Source organism: Callospermophilus lateralis (assembly GCF_048772815.1).
Source record: "Callospermophilus lateralis isolate mCalLat2 chromosome 11 unlocalized genomic scaffold, mCalLat2.hap1 SUPER_11_unloc_3, whole genome shotgun sequence".
NCBI lineage: Eukaryota > Metazoa > Chordata > Mammalia > Rodentia > Sciuridae > Callospermophilus > Callospermophilus lateralis.
Genome location: NW_027510155.1, coordinates 6,574,169 through 6,583,274, shown reverse-complemented (window position 1 = coordinate 6,583,274; position 9,106 = coordinate 6,574,169). Strand labels below are relative to the sequence as shown.

The 9,106-nt window shown below is 41.7% G+C and overlaps 1 pseudogene; it reads right to left on the bottom strand.

The window, feature by feature from the left end:
- Nucleotides 1-7,297: 7,297 nt before the first annotated feature.
- On the bottom strand, nt 7,298-8,861 carry LOC143386001 (cytoplasmic dynein 1 light intermediate chain 2 pseudogene; annotated as a pseudogene).
- Nucleotides 8,862-9,106: the final 245 nt, after the last annotated feature.

Genomic DNA, 9,106 nt, shown 5'->3' with positions numbered 1-9,106 from the left:
CACTCCCAGCCCCCTGTCACTCAGGGGGAGTGAGGAGAAAGAACTGACCATGCAGAAACTTTAAGACATGGTGTTCTATGTTCTGTTTCTTGATTATGGTGGTATCACATGACTATCCACATTTGTCCAAATTCATAGAAAATCAATATATAAACCATGTGAATTTTATTCTGATACCACATACTACCATAAACAAAAAACGGAATGCCTTTGTACTTAGTACCCTAAATAATTTTTTTCCACATAGTGAAGACATGCTAGAGGGCTTTTCTTTTGCAGGTCCTTCAATGGTAGCCTCACAGAGTTGTCAGGAAGACCAAGCAATATGAAGTCAAAGTGTTTCTTAAACAATGAAGTATATGCAAATCAAAACCACCAGATATCACCTCACACCTGGCAGGATGGCCATCCTCAAAAATGCAGAAGATAACAAGCATCCTCATGGATGTGATGAAATTTTTACTTTTCTACACCCTGCCCCTTTAAGAATGTGCTTTTCCTAGTACAGGCCAGAAGAGGATGCCGGTGATGCAGCCCCAGGGGTTTCTAATGAGCAGTGGACAATGTCTCCCAGAAGCTGCCAAGATGGAGGCCCTCATGTTGTTGAAAAGCCAGAAAACAGAAGGAAGCCAGCTTGCAGAGCACGGAGAGGGGAGTCCCTGAGCCCCAAGAACCCTGCGCTGCCTTTGCTCCCCTGCACTTGACACAGACGAAGCACCCCATGAGTGTCCATCTCTGACCATGTCTTTGCACAGTCAGGATTTGTCAAAGTACCTTAGTTCCCAAAGGAGTTGTTTTGTCCTTGGGATTTGTTGCTGCTTGGGTTTTGTTGTTGTTTTAGCAGCAAAATGGGCCTTGACCAACAGCCTATAGATCCCTCCTCTATGAACCCTGATAAGAGTCACCCATGACCTCCTGTTCTGAAAGCTAAACTGTTTCATACCATCTGTATCCTCAATTTGAATGAAGAAACTGAGGCCTGTGGAGTGATGTAGTTATCCCAGGATCACATGATGTAAAGAGCATGACTTGGATCTGCACTGGTAGTTTTTGAATTTTCCTATGCCTTCTCTAATGCATATGAGGGAGGCTACAGCAGGTAATCATACCCATCTATGCAGAATCCCTTGTCCTTTGTTTTACAAAGGACAGTTTACAATCCTGAATAGACCCGTGTCCACCCAAAGTCCTTTTCACCTGGTGTTTCTTCTTGAGTTCTCTTCCATCAACTGCCCTCTGGACTCACTCCTTAACTTCTTCAGTGTCATTTTGTCAAAGAAAGAAAGACTCCTCTGGGCATGTTATTAGATGTTGCAAATTCCCCTCTAGTTTTTCCTGCCCTCTCCCTTCTGTTAATTTTTCTTCCTAGAAGATATTGCTAACCTCCTTCAGTTTTTATTCTTTGTATTTACCTCCTGTCTCCCCTATTTGGAATGCAAACTTCATGAGCATAAAGATAATTTGTCCATTTTATTTGTCACTCTATCCAGACTCCCAGGAGATGCCTAAAACATATGAACTATTCATCAAAATGTGCTGAATGAATCTGAGGTTTTATACACTTTACAACTGATTTTGATTTACTGAATACAGAACTTGCCGATGAAAATATCTTGGAGGTTGTCATTTTAGTCCTGGAAAAATGAGGATCTCAGATAATACCCAGTGAAGAAAGTCTTTATGGTATGAAACACCTGTGGACAGATCTCAGGACAGAATGCAAAATATTTCCTGGCCTTGAGTGGTCTGTCACTAGACACAAGGATGACCTCAGGACCTGCTCAGTTCACCAGGAGTTCTGTGGCCTCTGACCTCCACTTGTGTCCTTGCTCCACTCTGCTTCTCTGTAGGCGAGTTTGCTACACCTACCACCCCAGCAGGTGCATGGAGGAATCGTGGACCACACTGACAAGGTGTCCATCTGGGTTTGATCATCTGTGACCAGGATGGGGAAGGAGGTACAGTCACAGGAGAAGTAGGGTTGCCTCCTCTAAGGACTGTGGGCAGGTCTGACAAGGAAAATATCCAAAATTATATTGTGACTTAGAAAATCAGTGACACAGTACAAAAATGTAAGTCAGTGATTTTCAGCTATTTGTTGGAGTTGGAAAAGACCTCAACAGATAACTTACATTTTGCCTTCTTCATTTTATAGGAGAAGAAGCTCAAGCCCAGAGAGGTTGTGAATATCAGTTTTTCCCCCCACATTTTTGAGTGACTATTTTTGACCACTGCCCATTATTGAACTGAAGTTATAAACAAACATTTTAGTCTTCAAGTGTATGCAACTTAACAAATAAATAGCTACTGACACCTTAAACACACAGATTAATATTTTTAAGAAAAAAATACTGCTTATTAATTTAACATACTTATCAATTATATCAGAGGTTACATATGAAAATTGGGTTTCTCAAAGTGACCTTGGATATGTTACTTAAACTTGAACCTCAGTTTAGTGTGTATAATAGAGCCTAATTCAAAGAGTTGTTGAAACAAAGCCATACATTTCTGTCTTTAGAAAACTTGGTTCTTAGTGGTCATTAATATTTGATGTTGTTATAATGATCACAGCATCAGGATATCACCATGGGATCAAACGCTTTCTAGTAACCAGTACCTTGAAGAAATATGGTTTCAGAATATTATATTTGGAAAGCAAAACCAATTTCTTGTTTACACTTGGCAATGATTAGTTTTAAATGATCATATACCAAGAGGCTTGAGATTACAAAAAGAACGTCACCTCTGGTGACTCGGGAACACACACCCCATGATCAGGCCTGCACTGAGGCATGGTTGTCTCTACAGAGTTAGTAATGCAGTCCTGGCAGATGACCTGTCCACTTTGATCATTGCTATAAGGAATGTGCTTTTATGAAGTGGTTCATATCACTTAAAAAATTTAACCATGCCAGATAATCTCCCTGCCTTTCATTTCACTCTCATAATAGCCAAGGCGGTCTGACTGTGTGCATCTAACATCTGACCTTCCCCTCCTTTGCATTCTTCTGTAATCTGTACAGAATACACACGAGCACCCTGACATGACAAATATTGTCAAAACAAGTTTCTATGTAATCTTGTCCTTCCTTTTTATTTTCTCAAGGCCATCTTAGACTTGGGTAACAACTCACTTCAAACACTCATTCACAGAACGGCCAATCAAAGGCCAGTGGGGGGCCTGTGTTCATAAGACAAGTCATCAAAGTCTCCATTCCCTTGAAACAGGATCGGGCTCATTTCTTGCTCTTTCATTCCGGTGTTCTCCTGCTGAATCAACATTTTTAGACAAAATGCATACAATGTGTCTTTATTGAAGTTCCGGGGCTAAATAAGGGTGACTCTTATGTAGCATATTTCTAGACTATGAGCTATCATCTTTGTGAAAAAAAAAAACACTCAAAACAAACAAAGAAACCCAAAGCAGAGCCAACTGAAAATCTACCTTGCTGATTTCTGAAAATGTCCTCATCAACCTTCACTGATAAAATCAAACAGAGCAGCCTGGATGTGTTTATTTAAAAGATATATAAACAAATAAGCATTTGCACTTATAGAGTAGGTTACTTTTTGGCAAAGTGCACTATTTCCGATACTCGTTCTACTTTCATGATGGGTGAGGAATATTTTCTACAAGCAAAAGCGAAGATACAGCATATCATTTAAGCAGCTGAGACTTGATGTCAGTATCTCTAGGCACAACATGCAGACTTTGGGGGTGTTAAAAAGAAAACCTCTTAGACCAATTGCCGTTAGTAAAGTTTATCAGAGCAAAGTAATACAAAAAAGATTTCAGAATCACCCAGCTCCCCAAACCAGAAGAGGTCCAGAGAACCCAACCACCAACACGATCAGTCATAGCAAACATGTAAGATGAAGAAAGCAGCTCAATAGGCCACAACCTAGTCCATTGACCAGTCAGCTGGTTGCAGTTCAACTAGTTGTTTTTTTTACAGGCCTCTGACCTCCACTTGTGTGACCTGTAAAAAAAACAACTAGTTTTTTTTACAGGTCAGTTATTAATTGGCCACTTGGCCTTCTGCAACCACCCAAAGTTCAGTCATTCTGATGAAACTCTGTATCGGATTGGCTGTTGGGACCAATGTAGTTTCCCAGCCTAAATCTACAGCCTCCCCACCAAATATTATGTACCAGGGACAACAAAATTGATGTGACATGTAAGATATTAGCTAGAGTTTATACCCTAATTTATCTGTGGCAACTAAAAAAGCAAGGAAGTCTTGCAGAGCATAAGCTGAAGTGTCTAAAATCTATGGATACATTTTAAATATATTTAATTAGCATGTTTATATTTGCATAAGCCTATTTTAAATATAGGGTCAGCTAGTCAAAACCTGAAAGAAAAATATGTTGGCTTACTGAGAAACACTTTTTTGGGGGTGGGTGGGGGGGTGCACTGCTTAGGAGAGAAACGAGGTCGCAGGCATCCAAGGCAAGTGCTCTGTCACCAGACTACATCTGTAGCCCCAGGCATCATCTTTTATGAACAGCCACATATAGACCCAGAGGGAAAAAAAAAAGATGTTTCTAAATATGGGAATTCATCCTTGGATTTCTCTGCCTCTCTATTTTCTGGCACATTTTTTACCAGGCCACAGAAATATTTAAAGAGCTGGCACTTACTGTAAACTCCTTCCACAAGCCAAACTGCTGGGAGCCATCAGCCAAGTAGGTATGACAAATTCCTTGCCAGCTTACTCCCATGCTGTCTAGTGGAAGGACTGCTGAAAGGTGACCTTGCTCAAGGACCAGGGCAGGATCCGTGTTTAGGGTGTTCCCCCTTTAGAATAGGGCGGTTTAGCATAATAGGAGATTAGGGTGTTCCCCCTTTAGAATAGGGCAATTTAGCATAATAGGAGATTAGGGTGTTCCCCCTTTAGAATAGGGCGTATCCTGCTGCTGAGTTCCTCTTGAGTGCTTAGTGTCAGACAGTATATTTTGGGAGACAGAAGCCCATGTGGGTGGATTTGGGAGAAGTGGATTTGGGCAGAGAATGTGGATTCCCCCAGAACATGTTTGTAGACGGCCGGTGTGAGTTCGGGAATAAAGAATTGCTGTTTGAATCTACAAGCTGTGTGGAGACTCGTGATTTGTGCCCAGCCGAGAGACTGTGGCACCAAACAAATGTGCACAGGGAACTAGATGGCATTTTGTGCCGATCATAATCTCCAAGTCCATTAGTCTTGGCCCAGATCCTTCTGCCAAGTTTTCCCAAACATCAAATCCAATGGGTGTTGGTGGTCCATATTTTAAAGAAATGTCCGAATACAATTAGCCTCTTTCTACAAAATGGTTCTCTCAAGCGTTACACAATATCAACAAACAGGGGGAAACCTTGCTCCTTCAGTACAGGGCAGACCCGTTAGCCTAGGAGTTAAAAACATCCACCATTTTGAAACTCACTCTGAAATTACCTGATGCAAAAGAATCATCAGTGGGTCTTACGACCATTCAAATCACCCAAGGATGGTCAAAGTTTGCCTCAGAACAGGACATTGATGCAATTTTGAAATTTCTCACGACAGAGCACATGACAAAAAGAACAAATTACATTTTTAGCGGAGAACTTTTGTGGATAGCAACCTAGCCAAGTGAACAAAATTAGCACTGCCATTACCAGGATAAAGTGACAGCAGGTGTCTGCTGATACAAGCCTCTAAAAAGTACCAAATATCACTTATGTGGTATCCTGCCAAAAGCGCATAATTTGAGTTGAAACATGAGGAAAGATTCAGCCAAACTAGACAGAGTAAAACCCAGCCAGACTGCACTCTTCAAAGCTGCAAATGTCATGAAAAGCAAATCCTGAAGAATTGCTTCAAATTAAAGCATATGAGGAAGACAGAGTGACTCCATGTAATGTGCAACTTGGATTTAGACCCTGGGTTGGAGAGGGGGAAAAAAATAGCTGAGACACAGTACAACAAACATTTATATAAAAAAGTAAACGCCACATAAGTGAACTGTGGTATTTCCCTTGGTTTGACAACAAATGTTTTATACATTAAATTCATGGTAGTGTTTGCATTTAAATGCTGTGTCATTTATAAAATTAAAAGTGCCATCTTAAATCCACAGAATTCATTCCCAGAATGGTGATGTGACATGACAATGTGCATGAATCTGCCCTAAATGGGGAGACACCTAAAACACTCACTTCCGTAAGAAAAAAAAAAAAGTGCTACATTTTATGAAAAACACAAAAGAAATTATACCATTTTTTGTTTTCACTATAAAACATTCACACTTATTTGTCCATCTGATAGCAATGATCAGACCAGGGAGCTAGGACAAGACCTTTTGCATTAGTGGAACTCCATGAAAGTTTCCACAGACTGTAAGGCAGGGATTGGTGCAAGCCAATTAACCAGAGTACAATTACATTAAAAACCTCCCCCAAACTTTCTGTAGCACATTGCATTATGGTAGAATGAGAGGTTGATTACCCATTTTCTACTAGTAGGCCAGCCTGTGGTAGTTAAAAAAAATAAAATAAAATAAACAATAACAAAGCAGGAGCTATTTAGAAAACACAACTCAAAGTAAACTAATTTTGCTGACTTTGATCACAGCCCACAGTGACTGCCTGCCCCACCATGCACATTCATGGAGCCCAACATCTCCCCAAGGACAAGGATTTAGCCAGGCATGTGGGTCCTGGGCAACCGACATCTTCCCAATCCTGTGTCAGTTCCTCCTGACTCAGGCCCCCCACACTTAATGTATCCTCCATAAGCTAAATGCATTCAGAATGAGTCTAAATCCCATTTTTCTTAGTGTTTAGTTTGTAAATGCTTCTAATTTTAATTCTTAAACAATGATTATTTGACTTCTACTGAACACACAGTATTTACTAACATTGCTCATCTCTCTTTCTTCTTCCACCTCCCTCAACGTCCGGCTTCCCCTTCATCACGTCTCTCGTTTCTCATTTCTCCTTTCAATCTTTCTCTTTTCTGGACTTTCTGCTACTTAATCTGCTTCCCAAGAACAAGTGAATTTGCTAACACGCAACTGGTCAGACTAACCGCCATCTGATAATGATTTCCTGGTCTCATTTGCTCCACCCCAACAGAAAAGTGGGCCCCCTGTCTTCGCACTACAAGAAGTCCAGTTACGCTCGCTTTCCACGAGAGCCACATGCCCGAGAGTCCAAGGGTTATCCTTAACAAGGGGTCTGCCACATAATCTTCCTAAATATGCATTTCACACTCGGACAATCCAATAAAGTTTTTTTTTGTTGTTTTTTTTTTTTTTTAAAGAGTTCATCTCCCCTTCCCCAAAAAACTGATAGCATGTGCCATATCAGAAAAATCCTGGTCTTAGCAGATCAATATACATAGTTATTTCGTCATTTGACATGTGCACTTTTTCAGGAGGATCAGGCTTCATTTTCTGTTGAAGAGTTTGTTACCATGGAGTCTGGTTTTCGAGTCGTTCTATCCAGTTCTTCCTGAACATTTGACAACACAGTCTTTTGTCCTGACTTCTTGGTTGTGCTCTGCACTCCACCAGCACCAGGATTTCCAGGAGAGCCTGTTTTTTTACTCAGAAGACTATTGAAGAAGCTGGCCAACACCCCTTCACTGGCTGCATTATTTTTGATGTTTGGGTCCGGCTTCTTTACTGACACTGGCTGGCCCTCCCCGACCCTGGGTCCTTGGAGAGCCAGAAGGTCCTCTCGCAGGGGATTCGGAGGCTCTCGTGGGCGTGGCCGGCTGCTTGGAAAGGAGTGACTGTTGCTTCATTAGGAACACCTGCTCATCCTCTGCTGCCAACTCTTTGTCATGGACCAGCTTTCTCACAGGAGGTTTCACAATGAAGTCCTCATAGGCGTCTTCTGGCTTCATGGTTGTAAAATTTTCATGTAAAATAGCTATTTTCTTTTCATTGTCCCAACCTGCAGGTATAAATACTGCATCCTTTTCCACTACTAAGGCAGGCGTGATAAAGTGGAAACCATATGTTTTATGAACAATGTACTTATATAACAAATCAAGATTTTTCTCCTCCTTCACTGATGTGTAAATCAAGGCAGCTCCATACTGGAGGCAGAACCTCCGCAGGTGCGACTGGATGAAGTCCAAGTGCTCGTCCCTGTAATCATGTTCCTTCTCTAGGATGCTCACTGCATCACACTTTGTGCACACCACCAACACTGGGATCCCCAGGTTATGAGTCAGCACGTTGTCTCCTAGAGGCAGGGCAACATTTTCTTCATCTGAGCCTGAGATCAGAGGCCCTCTTCTCTGTGGGGAACCCTGACAACCTTCTTCAGGCTCAATATAGTCTTGAAAATCTTTCACAAACTTCCGCTCCAGCTCCCTCATTTCTTCTGGTGGAATTTTCATTTTATCAATGTGTTCACGCAAAACACTAGCCCACTTCTGTAAAGATTCCATCACAGTCCAAGGTCTAGACATGTCTGCAACAAAAATGACCAGGGTCTCTGGCAAAGATTCAGCAGAAACTGCAAACTTCAACAGGCCTTTGTGGTACAGATCTCCATCCAGAATCCATACATTGCAACGCATGTGCTCATCTCGGTCCTCATCATGGACACTGAGGTAGAGATACTCTAGGCCTCTTCCTTTTTTGCAATGCTCTGCTCCTTGTAGTTTAGTCATAAGAGTTGTTTTACCAGAACCATCTTCACCAAAAACCAGGATGTTCTTGCCGGACGGTAGCTTGGACCTGGCGCGGGTGGACACTTCACTCAGGATCAAAGACCACAGGCTCTGGCCCTCCTCCTCCTCACTGGTGAGGTCGCCGGCAGCAGCCACCGCGGGCCCGTTGGGGCACAGCAGCAGCTTTTTCTCCACCCCCACCGGCGCCATCTTGCCAACTCGGTTGGTTATGTTTTTGAGGTTATCGTGAATGGGATGATTTTCTTGATTTCTCTCTCATTATTTTTGGAGTACAGGAAAATTATTTATTTATATATGTTTATCTTGTATCTGTAGCTTTGCTGAATTCATTTATCAGCTCTAGAAGTCTTCTGGTGGAGTTGTTTGTTTTATTTTTGGGGGGGTTTGTGTGTGTGTATGTTTTGTTTTGATCTTTTCTTCTAAATATAGAATCA